The sequence below is a fragment of the Phalacrocorax aristotelis genome, chromosome W (genome assembly GCF_949628215.1).
Source record: "Phalacrocorax aristotelis chromosome W, bGulAri2.1, whole genome shotgun sequence".
NCBI classification, from domain to species: Eukaryota; Metazoa; Chordata; class Aves; order Suliformes; family Phalacrocoracidae; genus Phalacrocorax; species Phalacrocorax aristotelis.
The window spans coordinates 17140109-17160944 of NC_134310.1; the positions used below are offsets into that span (position 1 = coordinate 17140109).

Below are 20836 nucleotides of genomic sequence, written 5' to 3' on the forward strand. Positions count from 1 at the left end.
TTACTAGTTATGGCCACATAAATATTTTGAAGACTTTCAGAAATTTATTCTGTAACAATTCTATTTCAGAAGTAAACTCAAGGTGCACTTCAAAGGGGCATGCAAGATATTCATTAGAACTTGTGAAATATTACCATGAAATCACAATGATAAAATTTGACTCTGTCCATCAGCAGTTCTTAACCATCTACATAGACAAGATTTTTTTATTATTTTTTTTTCAAATCAAGGTCTCACATGATTTCAAGCCCTGAAACAAAAGCTGCCTTATGGCATGCATAGTATAGACATCACTAGTGCTACGTGGCAGAGCTCTATCTCCTCTCCTCCTCCCTTCCAGAAGGGTATCAATATAAAACCCAGTTATCTTCGTATTTTAGATTTACCCTTTGCTGCATAGTCAGCTGTGTATATTTAAAGTAATTCTCTGCTCAAAACCTCAGAGGAGTCTAGGAGTAAAAACCTGCTAACTCACCACCAATAGAAGACTAAGAAAGAAGTGGGATTTAGTTTCTATCAAAAACAAAAGCATGCCTCACTTCTGGGGTGTTTTATTATTTTGCCAAAGACATGTAAATAGAGTTATTCTAGTATTCTGGTGCAGTATTAGATCACAGCCAGAAATATCAGCTTTAAGGAAAAGCCCTAATTTTACACCTATTTGAACTGCCAGTAGCCTTAAGCACCCAAATAATTTTAATTTTTCCATTTAATGAATGTTCTGCAGTTCTAGGAAGATGAGTTATGCATTGCTGTTCACATACAAAAAGACAGTCTAACAGATGTAAACTATTTATCAAATATTTGCCACCAATATTGTTAAATACATAATCTCATACTAGCTACTACAAAGAAATTTAACTCTATCGCAGCTGAAACCAGGACAGTATCCACCCCTTATTCCATACCATTTACATCATGCTCAGGTTCCACGTTATCCAATGCAACGTCATTAACGTCCACCCCCTTTCCCATCCTTTGATAAAATACACGGATATCATTTAGTCCACGGCGCTGGGCTCCATCTGTTCTTGTGGTCACTCAGAACAGGAGAGGTGGTGTGTTGCGTGGAGTTACTGGGCACCAAAACCAGCTCGGATCGGGTCACTGCTGCACTTGCACTGCTCCTTGAAAGGCTTGTCCTCCATTGGTTCGGGTGGTTCCTGCTGTAGTAATTCCTATAACATGCAACTCAAATCACAGGTTACAACAATTTAAAAGTATATCCATTACAATCTCCACCCCTGGTCCCTTTGGGCCAGGTTATAGGTTTTACCATTGCAATGAACTCCTCCCCTTGCCCATGGCTGGCTGCAGTCCCTCCAGAAGTAAACCTGTTCCAACACGGCTTTGCCCATGGCTTTATAGTGTTTTACTATAGGTGGGGTATCATCGGTTTGGAATGGTAGTGACAAATGGTTCATCATGTATAATATTTTTGCTAATCGGTTGTACAGGGTTTCTTGGCTATCTCCCCCTTTTTGTTTTTGGAGTAGTTGTTTGACTGTGTGGTGTGCTCGTTTGTTGGAAAACACTTCATCAAACTTGGAACTGCCGTTTCCCCCTTTCCGGATGTAGGTTTTTCCAAATCGGGGTGTCATTTTGGCTCCTGTTTCATATTCTCTCGGCGTTGGTGCTGGCGGCGGGGTCGGGCGGGCGTGGGTGCTGGTCCCGGGTCGGCACCACCGCGGATGTGCGGCTCCAGAGTCGGTTTCTGGCTGCCGATCTGCCGCCTGAGAACAGCACGCTGCCGACGGCGGCCTCCGCTCCGCCCCTCCCCGGTACCGGCGACAGCCCCGGTCCCTCGCGGGGTGGAGCAGCCGTTAAAGCCCCCGGCGCCACCTCCTCTGCGCCGGGATTATCGCCGCTCTCAGTACGGGGCTCGGGACGATCTCTCTGCCATTTGCCCCGCTCCTTCCCATGTTTTAACATCGAACACTGCTGAGACTGTTGATGGAGCCCCATGCTGTTGCAGGAATTTCAGTAATAACTTTACTTTAAAAGCATCATATTTAATGCCTCGCTTGCTCAATAACTGAATCAGTAATTTAACAATCGCCTCTTCTTCGGCAGAGAGATTAGCTCCCATGCTTACTGCCCCAGCCGCTCACCTGTAATATTAAGGTGATGTCCCGGGATTAAAGCTGCGGTCCCGCCATCAGCTTGATTCATCCGGCTGGGGTCCCTGCAGACGCTGCTCCTCAGCGTTGCTCTCCCACATCATGGTCACCATTTGCAGGGATGAATGTCACGGACTCCTGACAGATGTTCCGCAGAAGACCTTTATTGCCAGCTTTTCACTGCTTATATATCTTTTCAACACATTCTCCACGCGATCATGCGCACAAACAGTTTCTGTTATTCGTCAGCTAGCTCTAAGCACATGCCTTATGCTACATTCTAATAGGCTGTTCTATTTGCGTTACCTCATTTGTTTTAGCTTACTTAATTCATTCTTGACATTCCCACGCTCCTGTCTCTGTTTTTTACTGCCACGCTGCTTCAGCTCAAGGACATGTCAAACAGCGCGAAGTTACTTGCAAATTCATCTCCTACACCACTGTAGTTCTTGGGTCTTTTGGGCTGAGAAGGCAAAGCCTGCTGGAATTGCAGATAGCCATAGTGCCTCCTTTTGTGTCTCTAACCACTGAAAATGGTGTGGTTTTGACCATGTTAGTGTAATGGGGCAGCAGATTGAGCCAACCCCTCAGTTTTGCAAGCAATCTTTGCAGCTGTGTAGCATAGTAGTTGGGAACAGCAATTGTTGCCTTGGATTAAAATGTGTGCAGGATATGGGTCTGTGGTGTATCATAATCTAGCAGTTTTCAGAGGTGTTGGGTGCCACCTTATTGACTTGACCAGGAGACTGTGTGTACCTGTAAGAAACAGATAAATAGCTGGCTGTAGGTATGCCAGTGGTCCTGAATTATGTGAATGTATTATACTGACATAAATAAAAAGAGTTGGACAATTTCATATGTAACATCTACTGAAAATCTTGCCCTATGTGATTTTCTTATGTTGAATGTGTGCAAGAATATGCATTTTCTAGTTTAGACAATTAAAAAAAACCTATAGTTTGACGTCCAAATTCTATATTTGGAAGTTCTATATTGACTTTGTATTGATGTTAATGGAAGCTGTATGTATGGAACTTACAGAAAAAAAATAGCTTTAGTCCATAAATACAATATTTCAGCTATACTAAGAAGTATTGGGGACTTTATTTAGGAAACATTTTGATTCTGTCAGATATCTCAAAGAACTGAAGATCAAGAGTATTTAATGGCTTTAAGATAACTCTTAACTGGCTCCAAAAAAAGCATATCATGGTTGCTTCTGACAACACTGCTCCAAAAGGAAAAGAAAGTAAATGAAGAGAGGAAAAAATTTTTTCCTTAAAAAAACAAACTAAAGCAAAGCCCCAAACCAAAACCAAAACCAAAACCAAAACAAAAACAAAAACCCCCAGAACTGTGGAAAACACATAGTGGAAGAATCACAGAATCACAGAATGGTAGGGGTTGGAAGGGACCTCTGGAGATCATCTTGACCAACCCCCCTGCTTGACCAGGCACACCTAGAGCAGGGGGCACAGGAACGCGTCCAGGCGGGTTTTGAATGTCTCCAGGGAAGGAGACTCCACAACCTCCCTGGGCAGCCTGTTCCACTGCTCTGTCACCCTCACAGGAAAGAGGGTTTTTTCCTCATATTTAAGTGGAACTTCCTGTGTTTCAATTTGTGCCCATTGCCCATTGTCCTGTCATTGGGTGCTATTGAAAAGACTCTAGTCCCATTGTCCTGACACCCTGCCTTTAGATATTTATAGGTATTGATTAAATCCCCCCTCAGTCTTCTCTCGTCCAGGCTGAACAAACCCAAGTCTCTCAGCCTTTCTTCGTAAGGGAGATGTTCCAGTCCCCAGATCATCTTGGTAGCTCTCTGCTGGACTTGATCAAGCAGTTCCCTGTCCTTCTTAAACTGGGGGGCCCAAAACTGGACACAGTGCTCCAAATGTGGTCTCACTAGGGCAGAGTAGAGGGGGAGGATAACCTCCCTCAACCTGCTGGCCACACTCCTTTTAATGCAACCCAGAATACTGTTGGCCTTCTTGGCCATATGGGCACATCGCTGGCTCATGGTCAGCTTGTTGTGCACTAGCACTCCCAGGTCCTTCTCAACAGAGCCGCTTTCCAGTAGTTCAGCCCCCAACCCCTACTGGTGCATGGGGTTGTTCCTCCCCAGGTGCAGGACCTTGCACTTGCTCTTGTTGAATTTCATCAGGTTCCCCTTGTCCCAGCTCTCCAGCCTGTCCAGCTCTTGTTGGATGGCAGCGCAGCCTCCTGGTGTATCAGCCACTCCTCCCAGCTTGGTATCATCAGCGAACTTGCTGAGGTTACACTCTATCCCTTAGTCCAGGTCACTGATGAATATACTGAACAGGACTGGACCCAGCACAGACCCCTGGGGAACTCTGCTAGTTACGCGCCTCCAACCAGACTCTGCCCCGTTGATCTGAGTTCTGCTGTTGAGCCAGTTCTCTGTCCACCTCACTGTCCTCTCATCCAACCACACTTCCCTAGCTTGCCTATGAGGATGCTGAGACAGTGCTGAATGCCTTACTGAAGTAAAGATAGAAAACACTCACTGCTCTCCCCTCATCTACCCAGCCAGTCGCGCCGTCATAGAAGGCTATCAGGTTGGTCAGGCATGATCTTCCCTTGGTGATTCCATGCTGACTATTTCTGATAACCTTCTTGTCCTCTACATGCCTGGAGATGACCTCCAGGATGAACTGCTCCACCACCTTTCCAGGGATGGACGTGAGGCTGCTGGCCTATAGTTTCCCAGGTCCTCCTTCTTGCCCTTCTTGAAGATTGGAAGAAGATGGGCCCAACCCTGGAAATAAGGTACCTAATGGCTGTGATCATATATGCTGCTCTGGCTGCAGCTGAGCTGGGTTAAGAGGTTACTGTCCCAAGTTTGTTTTGCACTCTGTATTCTGGAGAAGAAATAAAAGCAGTGCCATTTTTGACATATTTACACTGCTCATCTCTCTTTGGAATAGTTCTCATTTGTCATCAGTAGTTTTGCCTGGGACTTTTCATGTCACCACATATGCACATTCTCCATCATCCAAAGGAAAAGATTACTCTTCTGTGACAAAAGAGTTACTTGTTATTGTCTGTATAATTGCAGGTGCACCATGGGGAGTTTTGATGTATAGTGAAAGGAAGGAAGTGTGTGGACAAATTTCAGTTTTTTGCAAGCACCTGGCTCTGTCTAGCAGCAAAAAATAGCTATGACTGATGCTGGGTCATCAGTTACTGGATCACGGGGGATATGGAAACTCGTTGAACTAATGCGTTTCAGAAAGAGATTTAAGGTGGCCTATATATCTGGAAAAAAATTGCTGAGATGCAGGCATGCACATTCAAAACACTTTAAAGGGTACTTAAAGGCTGTTTAGAAATCCATAAACCTTGTTTTAATCAGGAATCCAGAAAATAGCATGAATGTGAAATGGTTAAAAGGCCAATTGTATAACAAACTGCAAATACAAAAAAAAAAAAAAAAGTGCTGACCAAAATTTGCAGCTTTTGGAATACATCTTGAAATTTTTAGCAAAGTGATTAAGTACTTTTTTTTTTAGAAATACCAAGAGCATGGCAGGGACCAGAAGTCTTGTATTTTCTGTGCAACTTGTCTGTAATCTTCTTTATCAAGAACTAAAGACTCCCTTGGACTTCAGTGGGATTTAATACAAGTTCTAAATTCTGTAGCAGAAAAGAAAATAAATTTTAATGCAGTGAAAATATTCTTGCTGCCCTTGACTAACAGTCGCTTTTTCCATAGCTGTGCTAATATGTGCATGAAAACTTAAGTTCACCTCCTTTTAATTTTTGTCTTATTTGTGGAGACTTATAATTCTCATTTCCAGAAGATAATAAGGGTTTTTTTCAGCAATTTTTTTTTTTATTTAATTACACCAGTTTTTATTTCATTGTTTAAAAAAAAAGCACAAGCCCACTGCTTCAATAGCTATTTCACTGTGTGAAAGAGCAAAAAGCCTGTATATTTATTTGTATTTTAAAAAGCCTTATAAAAACTTTTATTTTCAGAACCATGTCATGTCATGTGCTATCTTCTGTATTTCTAACTCACGTGATTCTAAATACTGTTTGTCACATTACTGGGACTGTATTGTAAAGGTATCATGAATTAACAGAATGCAGTACTTGCTAACCTTTACACTTGTATTTGCTAATAGTATTTACTTCACTCATTGTGATGGTTTTGGCTGAGAAAGGGTTAATTCTCTTCACTGTAGTGCCTGTAGTAGTCAGGGACCTTTCCAGCTTCCCATGCTCTGCCAGGTGGGCAGGAGGCCGGGAGGGGAGGAGCCACAGCCAAGACAGCTGACCCCGACTGGCCAATGGGATATTCATTCCATACCATGTGATGCCATGACCAGTATATTAACGGGGGGAGTTGGCAAAGAGGAGTTGTTGTGGTGTTAGGTCAGTGGGTGGCTGTGTCATGTGTGGGGGTTTTTTTGGTGGTTCATTCCCCTTTTCCCCCTGCCCTGGGTTTTGTCCCTCTCATTGTTTTCCTTTCCATTGCATTTTTGTTGTTGTTGTTTTATTTTAATTATTAAACTGTTCTTATCTCAACCCATGAGCTTTACTCTTCTGATTATCTCTGCAGTCCCACTAGTGGGGGAGTGAGAGAGTGGCTGTGTGGGGCTGAAAAGCCAGCTAAACCACAACAGTCTTTTTTAGTGCCCAAGGTGGGACTCAAGGGTTTGAGATAATAACAGCTGCTGGTCATAGCACCATGTTCTCGTTTTTGTGGTTTGTGTTAAAGATTGTTGTTGGTTTGTTTAGTCTGCTGTGATTAGGGGAAAGGGACCTGGGGGTCCTGGTGGACAGAAAGCTCAACATGAGCGAACAGTGTGCTGCTGCGGCCAAGAAGGCCAACAGGATGCTGGGTTGCATCAAAAAGGGCATCACCAGCAGAGAGAAAGAAATCATTTTCCCACTCTACTCAGCGCTTGTCAGGCCACACCTGGAGTACTGTGTCCAGTTCTGGTCCCCGCTGTACAAAAAGGATGTGGACAGGCTGGAAGGGGTCCAGAGAAGGGCCACCAAGATAGTCAAAGGACTGGGAAGCCTGCCGTATGAGGATAGGCTGGGAGAACTGGGTTTGTTCAGCCTTGAGAAAAGGAGGCTCAGAGGGGAGCTCATCACTGTGTCCCAGTACTTAAGGGGTAGTTACAAAGAAGATGGAGACTCCCTTTTTACAAGGAGTCACATGGAGAGGACAAGTGGGAACAGACACAAGTTGCTCTTGGGGAGATTCCAATTGCACATGAGAGGGCGATTTTTCACAGTGAGAACAGTCAACCATTGGAATAATCTCCCCAGGGAAGTGGTTGACTCTGCCACGTTGGACACCTTCAAGAGTTGTCTGGACAGGGTGCTGGGCCATCTTGTCTAGACTGTGCTCTTCCTAGAAATGTTGGACTAGATGATCCCTGAGGTCCCTTCCAACCTGTGATTCTGTGATTAGTAATGTTTTGCCTAAGAGATTTGTTATGCAAACACTGGTTTTCAGCTTTATCTGGTATTTGGGGTTTTTACTGAAAACGTTACTGTACTTTGGATACCACCTTGTTGAGGCAATTAGCAATTATACCTCCTCTGAGAGATTTTATATGGAGGAAATTGTCGTGGTTCAGCCTCAGCTGGCAACTAAACACCACGCAGCCGCTCGCTCACTCCCCCCCACCCCTGTGGGATGGGGAAGAGAATCGGAAGAGCAAAAGAAATTGTGGGTTGAGATAAGCACAGTATAATAATTACAATAAAATAATTATTATAATAATGATTATGATAATAATGACAAGAATGTTAATATAATAAAATGGAAAAGGAAGGGAAAAAGAAAAAAAAAACACAGAAACACAAATGATACAGCCGCTCACCACCCACTGACTGATGCTGCCTGGCCCCGAGCCGCGATTGCTCCCTCCCTCCCCTGTCCACGACACCAGCTCCTCCCAGTTAACATACTGGGCATGATGTTACAGGATATGGAATATCCCTTTGGTCAGTTTTAATCCGCTCTCTTAGCTGTGCCCCCTCCCCTCCCGGCTTCTTGTGCACCTGGCAGAGCATGGGAAGCTAGAAATGTCCTTAACTAGTACAAGCACTACCCAGCAACAACGAAAACATCTGTGTGTTATGTCAACATTGTTTTCATGCTAAGTCTAAATCACAGCACTGTGCAAACTAAGGTGAAGAAAATGAACTCTATCCCAGCTAAAACCATGACAAAATACAGAATGGTATCTCTGCAACTTTCTTCTATGATGTCTCCTCCTTTATTACAACAACCTTTTTGTACCTTGAACATGCTTGGGTAATTAAGGTGCACTTATTGTTAGTTTTTGGGCATGTTGTTTTGGTTTTGACTAAGCAACTTAAGAATATCACTCAGAAATCTGCCCCAAGGCTTGAGAGTTACGAGTGGCAGGGCATGTGGGATAGCATGGGCAAATACCTAGGGCAGTGGGCACCCCCAGTGTTTTGGAGTTTCACCCCTGAACAAGTGCAGAATCCTGAAAAACTAGTGGAAGATTTGGAGAAAGTATGTTGTTACCCTGGGAACTCCAGAGACACAGATAACTGCAACATGCTGGGGCCTGGTCCATGCATACCGAGCCCTGCTCAACAGTATTCAGTGCCCCCAAGGGGAAGAGAAGGTCTCTGGATTGAAAAGCAAAGTGGCAGGCACTGTGGCCACTCCAACCCCCAGGACAAGCACTCTGGCTACTCAAACCCCCACGACAAGTCCTGGAGCTGGCTCAGAGAATCAACCCATGCCAGTATCAGTCGCCCCCATACACAAGAAGATATCGTGGAAGCGGACTGCAACTTTTTTAGAACAGGGTGATGAAGAAGCAGGGCCTTCACGAGGAGAGGAGGAAGAAGTCATAAATGAAACGGAGACCACCTGATCCCTGTCCTTGGGTTGTGAGATATGTGAAAAGATTTCAGCCATCGTTCAGGTGAGCACATTGTCACCTGGCTGCTCTGATGCTCGGATAACGGGGCCAGTAGCCTGGAACTAGAGGGAAAAGAAGCCAAACAACTGGGATCCCTTTCTGGGGAAGGGGCAATGACAAAGCAACTGGCAAAGGGACACAAGCCCTCAGCCTCTGGAGGCGACTCCTGTCCGGAGTGAAGGAAAGGTATCCCTTTAAAGAAGATGTTACATATCGCCTAGGAAAATGGACAACTATGGAGAAAGGCATCCAGTATCTAAGGGAATTAGCTGTGCTTGAGGTGATTTATGGTGACCTGGATGATCAACAGTCATCCAAAGATTCAGATGAAGCCGATTGCAAACGACCCATGTGGCAGAAGTTTGTACGGAGCGCACCAACCTCATCTGTAACCTCATTGGCAGTAATGTCCTGGAAAGATGACGAGACACCAACAGTGGCGGAGGTGATTGATAGACTCAGGGAGTATGAAGAAAATCTCTTCCTCGCTCATCTCTGCTGTGGAGAAACTGTCCTGGGAGGACCAGCAACTCAAAGAAGATATGTCCTGCTCCCCACCTCGACAGAGTAGTGTCTCAGCTGTGAGGAATAAGCATCCTGTTGCTCAAAGGAGAGGATACACACCACAGGCCACCCTATGATTCTACCTGCATGACCATGGAGAGGACATGAGGAGGTGGGGTGGCAAGCCTACCTCGACCCTAGGGGCACGGGTATGTGAGCTGCAAGGAATCAAATGGCAAGATGGCCATCGTCAGATCCCAATGGATGTGATCAACAAGATAACAGCCGTGTCTTGACCAACTAGCAAAAAAGAAACGCAAGCGTTTTTAGGCATTGTGGGGTTTTGGAGAATGCGTATTCCACATTACAGTCTGATCGTAAGCCCTCTCTATCAAGTGACCCGGAAGAAGAACTATTTCAAATGGGGCCCTGAGCAACGACAAGCCTTTGAACAGATTAAACAGGAGATAGTTCATGCAGCAGGCATTGGGCCAGTCCGGGCAGGAGAAGATGTAAAGAATGTGCTCTACACCATGGCTGGAGAGAATGGTCCTACCTGGAGCCTAAGGCAGAGAGCACCAGGGGAGACCCAAGGTCAGCCCCTACGGTTTTGGAGTCATGGATACAGAGGGTCCGAAGCCTGCTATACTCCAGCTGAAAAAGAGCTATTGGCAGCATATGAAAGGGTTTGAGCTGCTTCAGAAATGATTGGTTCTGAAGCACAGCTACTCCTGGCACCCTGACTGCCAGTGCTGGGCTGGATGTTCAAAGGAAACATCCCCTCTACACACCATGCAACTGATGCTACATGGAGTAAATGGGTTGCACTGAACACCCAACGGGCTCGAGTAGAAAACCCCAGTTGCCCAGGAATCTTGGAAGTGATCATGGACTGGCCAGAAGGCAAAGACGTTGGATTATCACCAGAGGAGGAGGTGACACGTGCTGAAGAAGCCCCACTGTATAACAAACTGCCAGAAGATGAAAAGCAGTATGCCCTGTTCACTGATGGGTCCTGTCGCCTTGTGGGAAAGCACCAGAGATGGAAGGCTGATGTATGGAGTCCTACACGACAAGTAGCAGAAACTGCTGAAGGAGAAGGTGAATCGAGCCAGTTTGCAGAGGTAAAGGCCATCCAGCTGGCCTTAGACATTGCTGAACGGGAAAAGTGGCCAGTGCTCTATCTCTATACTGACTCCCGGATGGTGGCAAACGCCCTGTGGGGCTGGTTACAGCAGTGGAAGCAGAGCAACTGGCAGCGCAGAGGCAAACCCATCAGGGCTGCAACACTGTGGCAGAATATTGCTGCCCAGGTAGAGAACCTGGTTGTAAAGGTACATCATGTGGATGCTCACATCCCCAAGAGTTGGGCCACTGAAGAACACAGAAACAACCAGCAGGTAGATCAGGCTGCCAAGATTGAAGTGGCTGAGGTGGATCTGGTCTGGCAACATAAGGGTGAAGTATTTCTAGCTCGGTGGGCCCATGATACCTCAGGCCATCAAGGGAGAGATGCAACATACAAGTGGGCTCGTGACTGAGGGGTTGACTTGACCATGGACGCTATTGCACAGGCTATCCATGAATGTGAAACGTGCTCTGCAATCGAGCAAGTGAAGCGGGTAAAGCCTCTGTGGTATGGGGCATGATGGCTGAAATATAAATATGGAGAGGCCTGGCAGATTGACTATATTACACTCCCACAAATCCGCCAAGGGAAGCGCCATGTGCTTACAATGGTAGAAGCAACCACTAGCTGGCTGGAAACGTCTCCTGTGTCCCACGCCACCACCCGGAACACTATCCTGGGTCTCAAAAACAAGTCCTGTGGTGACATTGCCCCCCAGAGAATCGAGTCAGACAATGGGACTCATTTCCGAAATAACCTCATAGACAGCTGGGCCAAAGAGCACGGCATTGAGTGGGTGTATCACATCCCCTGTCATGCACCAGCCTCTGGGAAAATTGAACAGTACAATGGAGTGTTAAAAACTATGCTGAGAGCAATTGGGGGGTGGAACATTTAAACTGGGATACACATTTAGTAAAAGCCACCTCCTTAGTCAACACAAGGGGATCTGCTAATTGAGCTGGCCCTGCCCAGTCGGAACGCCTACGTACTGTGGAAGGGGATAGAGTCCCTGTAGTGCACGTAAAAAATATGGTGGGCAAAACAGTCTGGGTTCTTCCTGCCTCAGGCAAAGGCAAACCCATTCGTGGGATTGCGTTTGCTCGAGGACCTGGGTGCACTTGGTGGGTGATGCAGGAGTATGGAGAAGTCCGATGTGTGCCTCCAGGGGATTTGATTTTGGGTGAAAACAGCCAATGAACTGAATGGCACAATGCAAACTGCTATATAATATTGTGTGTCACCTCTGTGTTGTATCAATGATATCATAGTACAAACATCCCTATCCATGGAAGATAAACTTTGATGAAACAAGCAAAGTGCAGCAGTGATGGAACGATGACTGACTCGGTATGCAGCAACCCAATGCCACACACACCATCTCTCCTGCCCTGAAAGACTGATACGACAGATGGAGCCTGGAGCAATGGACTGGGTGAACTCAATGTACATTTTAATGGACATTTTACAGGGAAGGTCCATAGAGTAAGGGAATGATATCTGTGTATTATGTTAAAGGATGGGAAGGGGAGGGGTGGTTGTTGGTAAGGTTGTATTGGATGGTATGGGACCTGGGCATGGCGTAAATGGTATGGAATAAGGGGTGGAGAATGTGCTTGTTTTGGCTGAGAAGGGGTTAATTCTCTTCACTGTAGTGCCTGTAGTAGCCAGGGACCTTTCCAGCTTCCCATGCTCTGCCATGTGTGTAGGAGGCTGGGAGGGGAGGGGCCACAGCCAAGACAGCTGACCCCAACTGGCCAATGGGATGTTCATTCCATACCATGTGATGCCATGACCAGTATATTAACGGGGACAGATGGCATGCAGGCGTTGTTGTGGCTTGGGTTCTGGTGTTGTCGGGTCAGCGGGTGGTGAGCAGCTGTGTCATGTGCGGGTTGTTTTGGTGGTTCATTCCTCCTTCCCACCCTACCCCCCCAGGTTTCAAGCCTCTTGTTTTTTTTCCTTTCCATTGCATTTTTGTTGGTTTTTTTAATTTTAATTATTAAACTGTTCTTATCTCAGCTCACGAGCTTTATCCTTCTGATTCTCTCCCCCATCCGACCGGTGGGGGAGTGAGCGAGTGGCTGTGTGGGGCTGAGTTGCCAGCTGAACCACAACACTCATAAATGTGATTTGCAATACATTAAATGTGTACATTACATTATTATAAATGTACATTTATAAATACATTTTGTCTCCCATATTTTTTTACTGAAGGCATTATGAAGAGAATAGTAACAATAGTTGATTAAGTAATTTACCTAATAAGAAAATTCAGAATGTATATTTCTGAAAATGGGTTTCAGTGGAGTGCTTCCTCAGCTGATCTGTACTGAGTGGGATGGATTATTTCAAAAGCTCATGAGTGGAAGAGCAAGATTATTTTTCCTGTAGCATGGCTGCATTCTTTATGAGCTCCACAGAAACGTATCGAAGTGTTTAAGAGCACAGTAGTTCTACATACCAAGTGATGAAGTATTTTGCTAACTCACTTGTTCATAAACTGTCAAAATACCTAACATTTATCATTCACTCGTGACTGTGACAATTGAGCACCAAAAGGAGAGTTTGCATTAAGTTTCTTTGGCCTAACTGTAAGTAATACAATAGTAATTATTGCTTCCATTTCAATTGCTTTTAGAGTGAGTTGGGGTTTTTTTTTGTGTGTCCTCTTTTCAACATAGAACAAAACGGTTGTCTCCAGAATGTGATTTTGGAAGGTTTGTCTTTTGGCAGTGTCCATTAAGCAGAAGAGGTCTTTTTGCCATCAAAAATTGCTGCTTATGGTTGTTGAGTCTCTTCTGCTGTTATTTGCATGCATGGCATCTTCCTACAAATTGGAAGACAGACTTGATTTTGAAGCCTTTTGCAGTGTGTTTAACTATTATTTTTGAATTGTAATTCTCCTCAGAGAATTACCTAATTCAAATAAGGTCAACTACAAAAAAAATTAATGGATTTTCTTTCTTGTTAAATATTCCAATATTTTGTGCAAATAGCCCACCTAGTTTTTCAGCTGGCCAATACCTAAATGCCTTCATCTCCTACCAAATCTCAAGGCACTTGTTCAAAGGCCAGACATTTCAGAAATGCAGTTTGAAAGTTTTAAGTTTTGTTTCGATGGGATCCCACAGTACATCTTCTGAAAATCATAGTTTCCACCCTGTATTTGTGATTGTCATGGTTTTAGCTGGGATAGAGTTAGTTTTCTTCACTGTAGCTGGTAGAGTGCTGTGTTTTGGACTTGGTATGAAAATAAGGTTGATAACACACCGATGTTTTGGTTGTTGCTGGGTAGTGCTTGTCCAGGTCAAGGACTTTTCTAGCCTCCCGTGCTCTGCCGGGTGCACAAGAAGCCAGGAGGGGAGGGGGTGGGGCACAGCCAAGACAGCAGATCCAAACTGGCCAAAGGGATATTCCATATCATATGATGTCATGCCCAGTATATTAACTCGGGGGAGCTGGCCAGGGATGCAGTGATCACAGCTCAGGAACCGGAGGCATCGGACAACAGGTGGTGAGTGGTTGCATCACTTGTTATTTGGGGCTTTTTCCCTCCTCCCAAGGTTTCACCTCTCTCTCACTATTTTCCTTTTCATGATATTATTCTTCTTATTATTACTGTTTTATTTTAATTATTAAGCTGTTCCTATCTCAACCCATGAGTTTTGCCCTTCTGATTCTCTCTCCCTTTCCACAGGGGTGGGGGGAGTGAGCAAGTAGCTATGTGGTGTTTAGTTGCTGACTGGGGCTAAACCACAACAGTGGTATGATTTATTGTGAAGGTCTTGGGTTTCAAACTGGATCTCAGACCAGTTACAAGAAAAGAGAGTGGCTCTGTTCATGGTGGAATCCTTTTGGAACCAATTTTCTTTCATTTGAGGAAAAAGGCTGGTTAGAAGTAAAATAGTAGGAAGGGTCTGGCTTCAGGATCAAACTGTGCTCTTGTTGAAGTAGAAGAGGAGGCTAAAGGGTGTGAAAGTAATAGACATCAATTGAAAGATTTGGAAGCATTTTCAAAGACAACAAAACAAAGGGGTGAAGTTGGAAGTGGAAAAATTTTCTGTATAATTAGTGGACATTCGTGAAGTGTTCTTATGTTGCATGTTATGTGTAGATACTAAAGATAAGTAGTAACTTTGAGAATTTATAGCTAGAAATTGGTAAAAGAATACAGTTTCAGTTGCGTCTGTTCAATTGGACCTTGTTCTTATTCCTTCTTATTGCCTCATTTAAAAGAGAGACAAAACATCAGGTCTATATCATGCCGTGCTTTCAGAAATATTATACAGGTCATTCAAAAGGCCCTTTGGCCCAAAGTTTTCACCAGTATAATTGTATTTTTCTTATCAAGGTTTCATTAATCTTTAGCTCACCAACTTGTTCAGAAGTTGACCCTGCCATATAATCAATACCACAATAACATTTAATCTTACATATTTGTCCATAGCTTACTTTGCTGAGTCTTAGTATTTTTCTTCAGATATAGAGCTTCGTACATCCTATTAACTTATTGCATTTCTTCATTGCTTCATTGATGAGCTAGATCTAGGATTTTGGATACTGTAAACAAACAAAAAAAAGTCATCTCCTCTGAATTGCATAGCTTCAGATGCATTAAGAAAGTCTTATTTTTACTCTTCTTATATCTCGTTATAGATTGGTATTAGACTAACATAAGATTCGACATGACAAAAAAATCTTTTTCCCTTTCTTCAGCAAGTTTGTGAGATACAACATTAGCACACGGAGCTCTGCCTCTAATAGAGAGAGCTAAAACTGGAATAGCAACTAGATCACAATTTCCACACCTAATAAGGCAGTAAGTGAGCTGTTTCCCTGGGACAGAGCTGGTTATATTCTCATAACAATTCCATAGGCATAAATCTTAGACTTACACCAGAAGCTTCATTCTGTTCCTGCTGTGCAAAACAGCTGGATATTCAGTTTAAAGTATTTATTTTCTAGAAACTCTGGGTAGCATAGAGTTCACAGAATCACAGAATCGCAGGTTGGAAGGGACCTCAGGGATCATCTAGTCCAACATTTCTAGGAAGAGCACAGTCTAGACAAGATGGCCCAGCACCCTGTCCAGACGACTCTTGAAGGTGTCCAACGTGGCAGAGTCAACCACTTCCCTGGGGAGATTATTCCAATGGTTGACTGTTCTCACTGTGAAAAATCGCCCTCTCATGTGCAATTGGAATCTCCCCAAGAGCAACTTGTGTCCGTTCCCACTTGTCCTCTCCATGTGACTCCTTGTAAAAAGGGAGTCTCCATCTTCTTTGTAACTACCCCTTAAGTACTGGGACACAGTGATGAGCTCCCCTCTGAGCCTCCTTTTCTCAAGGCTGAACAAACCCAGTTCTCCCAGCCTATCCTCGTATGGCAGGCTTCCCAGTCCTTTGACCATCTTGGTGGCCCTTCTCTGGACCCCTTCCAGCCTGTCCACATCCTTTTTGTACAGCGGGGACCAGAACTGGACACAGTACTCCAGGTGTGGCCTGACAAGCGCTGAGTAGAGTGGGATAATGATTTCTTTCTCTCTGCTGGTAATGCCCTTTTTGATGCAACCCAGCATCCTGTTGGCCTTCTTGGCCGCAGCAGCACACTGTTCACTCATGTTGATCTTCCTGTCCACCAGGACCCCCAGGTCCCTTTTGACAGAGCTGCTCTCCAGCCAGGTGGATCCCAGTCTGCACTGCACTCCCGGATTATGTTTCCCCAGGTGCAAGACCTTACACTTGTCCTTGTTGAACTTCATAAGGTTCTTGCTGGCTCACTCTTCCAGCCTATCCAGATCTTCCTGCAGAGCAGCTCTCCCTTCTGGAGTGCCTACTTCCCCACTCAATTTGGTGCCATCAGCAAACTTCATCAGGCTACACTTGATGCCGTTATCCAGCTCACTTATAAAGATGTTGAATAACATTGGGCCCAATATCGATCCCTGGGGGACCCCACTTGTGACAGTTTGCCACTTGGAAAAGGAGCTATTTGCCACCACCCTTTGGGTGTGGCCTGTCAGCCAGTTCCCCACCCACTGCACAGGCCACTTGTCTAGGCCATAACGCATTAATTTCTCCAGCAGGAGACTGTGGGGGACCGTATCAAAGGCCTTGGAGAAGTCCAGGTAGACAATGTCCACCACTTGCCCCATGTCAACCAGGCAAGTCACTTTGTCGTAGAAGGCCACCAGGTTTGTCAAGCACGACCTGCCCTTAGTGAAGCCATGTTGGCTTTTCCCAATCACATGCTTCAATTGACTTGTGATGGCCCCCAGGAGGATTCGTTCCATAACTTTCCCAGGGATTGAAGTAAGACTGATGGGCCTATAATTACCCAGATCCTCCCTCGAGTCTTTCTTGTAGATAGGGGTAACATTTGCCTTCCTCCAGTCCTCTGGGACATCCCTGTTCTCCATTGCTTCTCAAAGATTATGGAGAGTGGCCTTGCAATTATGTCAGCCAGTTCTCTCAACACCCTCGGGTGGATGGCATCAGGGCCCATCGCATTTGTAGGGGTCAAGCTCCTGTAATAATTCATGTACTAACTCTCTCTCCTCTGATGGTGGGTCTATGTTTGGATCAACTGGGTATTTTCTTCCCAGTGCCTGGGACCCAACAGTGCTGGTAAAGACAGAGGTGAAGAAAGTGTTGAGGACCTCTGTCTTTTCAGCATCGTTGGTGACTGACTCTCCTATTCTGTTTAACAGTGGGCCTATGTTTTCCTTCTTTTTCTGCTTATGGTTGACATACCCGAAGAAACCTTTCTTGTTATTTTTGACATCTACAGCCAGTTTCAATTCGAGCTGGGCTTTTGCTTTTCTAACTGCATCTCTGCACGCTCTAGCAATGCCCTTGTAGCTCTTGACGGATAATCCTCCACTTCTCCATCTCTGGTATGCTTCTCCTTTGGTTTTGAGTAGACCCAGGAGGTCATGGTTGAGCCAAGGGGGCCTCTTGCTCTGCTTACTTCCCTTTACTTTATAGGGAATAGACTGGTTTTGTGCTTCCAATAGAGAGTTCTTGAAGAACTCCCAGCACTCACTAGCTCCTTTGTCTTCCATGGAAGCTTCCCATCGAATCCCTCCCAGCTGAGCCCTGAGTGCACTGAAGTTTGCTCTTCTAAACTCCAGAACCCTTGTCTTAGGGGTGACCTTCAGCACGCTCAGCAGGATCCTGAACTCCACAATATTGTGGTCACTGCAGCCAAGGCTATCACTAACTGAGCTATTACAAAGCAGGCTTTCTCGGTTTGTGAATAGCAAGTCCAGAAGTGCCTCCTTCCTGGTTGGCACATCTAACATTTGTATCAGGATTCAGTCCTCTATGCATTCCAGGAACTTGGTGGATGACATGCGAGCTGCCGTATTGTTCTTCCAGCAGATGTCTGGGTAGTTGAATTCACCCATCAGGACCAGGTTCTATTGGCCAGAAGCTTGCTTTAGTGCCCCAAGTATCGCTTCATCGGCATTGTCATCATGGTTAGGAGGTTGAGTTGAGATAACGTGAATTTGATGGGAAGGTACATCATACATGCCAGCTCCAGTGTCACTGTTTTTGCCTCAGGATGCATGTCTGATTCTGGGGCTTATACTGTGAATGGGTAAAAACTGCAGTTCAATGCACATGAAACAATATTATAAATTGCTGTAAAGAGAGAAAGGTGGTACTCTTCCTTTTTATGAACATGCTTTGTTGCAGTAACTTTTGCTTTCCTGCCTTTTTCAGTTTTCATTGATTTTTTTTTTTTGCCCAAGAGCTTACATTTTGGGGTAATATTTTTCCTGGGCGTGCCATCAGTTTGGACTCTGGACACCTTTTTAACTAGTTTTGAGAATTATAACAATGTTAAATGCAGGTCAATCTGCTTGTTCTGTATCAAAATGGGACAGATTACCCTGAAAAACAGCAGTTATGTTGTGGATCCCCATCTAATTCATGAACTGGTTCTCAAATGCAGATAGACCTTTGCAAGATAATCTCCCTGAAGAAGGAACAGATATGGTTAAAACACATTAGAAAAAGCTTGCAATAAATGTCCTGTGAATAGAATTGTTACTAAGTGTATTGGGTTTGCCTGGCAAGGTTTTGGTAGTGGGTTGGTTACAGGGGTGGCTTCTGTGAGAAGATGCCAGAAGCTTCTCCCATGTCTGATGAATCCCATCAGGCCCCATTGACTTATAGGGATCCAGCAAGTCCTGCACAAGTTCGGGGTTCATTAGGAGTTTATCATTCCCACAGTCATGGTTCTCTAGCCCAGGGCTCTGGGGGTCCCTGAGCCCACCATTGGTGTTGAAGACTGAGGCGAAGAAAGCACTAAACATCTCTGCCTTATCTATGTCCCTGTTTGTGAGGTGACCATGCTCATCAAGTAACGGGTCAATGTTATTTCTGGCCTGCCTTTTGCCATTAATGTATTTAAAAAAACCCTTCTTATTTCCCCTCACAGTACTGGCCAGCTTCAACTCTGAGCTTTGGCCACACGAATTTCCTCCCTACAGTGGAAAATATCATCCCTGTAGTCCTCCCATGTTGCCTGACCTTGCTTCCACTGGCCATATGCTTGCTTTTTTTCTCCTTATTTCTAGAAGAATATCCCATGTCAGCCAAGCCAGCCTTTTGCCTCGCCTGCTTGACTACCTACACTTTGGGATTGCCTGCTCCTGTGCTTTTAGGAGGTGGTACTTAAAAAGCGACCAGCGCTGATGGACCCCAGCACCTTCAAAAGCTTTGTCCCAGGGGACCTTACTAAGCAGTTCCCTGAGCAACCTGAAGTCTGCTCTCCTCGTATCCAGGGCTGAGGTCTTGCTGGCAGTTTTCCTCCCGTCACCATAGATTTTAAACTTGACTGCTTCATGGTCACTGTGGCCAAGGCGGCCCCCGATCTCTACTTCACTGACAAGGCCCTCTCTGTTAATAAGCAACAAGTCAAGGAAGGCACCTTTCCTGGTCAGTTCCCTTAGTAACTGTACCAAGAAGACGTCATCCAGATGGTTTAGGAACTCTCTGGACCCGTTTGTCATCTGCAAACTTACTGAGGGCGCACTGAATCCCCTCATCCAGGTCATTGATAAAGATATTAAACAAGACCGGCCCCAACACTGAGCGCTCGGGGACACCACTTGTGACCGGCAGCCAATATGTTTTAGCTCTGTTCACCACAACTCTCTGGGCTCGGCCATCCAGCCAGTTTTTTACCCAACAAAAAGTACACCTGTCTAAACCATGAGCCTCCAGCTTCTCTAGGAGGATGCTGTGGGAGACAGTGTCAAAGATCCCTCTGCAGAGCCTTCCTACCCTCAAGCAGATCAACACTCCCGCCTAACTATGTGTTATCTGCAAACTTACTGAGGATGCACTCGATCCCCTCATCCAGATCATTGATAAAGATATTAAACAAGACTGGCCCCAACACTGAGCCCTGGGGGACACCATTTGCGACCGGTCGCCAACTGGATTTAGCTCCATTCACCACAACTCTTTGGCCTCAGCCATCCAGCCAGTTTTTTACCCAGTGAAGAGTACAGCTGTCTAAGCCATCTAAGCTGGGACCCCATGAGAAGCCTGCACTGGAGCAGGCTTCTGGCAGGACCTGTGAACCCATAGGTGACCCACGCTGGAGCAGTCTGTTCCTGAAGGACTGCTCCCTGTGGAAAGGACCCACACTGGAGCAGTTTATGAAGAACTGTAGCCCATGGGAAGGACCCACATTGGAGAAGTTCATGGAGGACTATCTCCCATGGGAGGGGCCCCACCATGGAGCAGGGGAAGAGTGTGAGGAGGAAGGAGCAGCAGAAGCAACGTGTGATGAACTGTCCACAAACCCCATTCCCCATCCCCCTGCACCACTCAGGGGGAAGAGGTAGAGAAAATCATGAGTGAAGTTGAGCCTGGGAAGAGCTCAGCTTTCTGGGGGGGGAAGGTGTTTTTAAGATTTGTTTTTATTTCTCATTATCCTACTCTGATTTAATCAGTTATTAATTAATTTTTTTTTCTCCAAGTTGATTTCTTTTTCCCTGTGATGGTAATTGGTGAGTGATCGCCCTGGCCTTATCTTGACTCCCAAGCTTTTTGTTATATTTTCTCTCCCCTGTCCAGTTGAGGAGGGGGAGTGATAGAGTGGCTTTGGTG

General features: G+C 45.3%; 1 protein-coding gene and 1 long non-coding RNA gene across 2 annotated transcripts in view; one reads left to right on the plus strand and one right to left on the minus strand.

Annotated features, from left to right (window-relative positions):
• LOC142049884 (protein mono-ADP-ribosyltransferase PARP8-like) overlaps window positions 1–20836 on the plus strand; it is a 192896-nt gene that overhangs the window by 95950 nt on the left and 76110 nt on the right.
• LOC142049885 (uncharacterized) lies at window positions 536–2415 on the minus strand. The gene is made up of 2 exons (XR_012657847.1): window positions 2112–2415; window positions 536–1191 (listed from the first exon to the last, which is right to left on the minus strand). It is a non-coding gene; the product is annotated as an uncharacterized LOC142049885 (long non-coding RNA).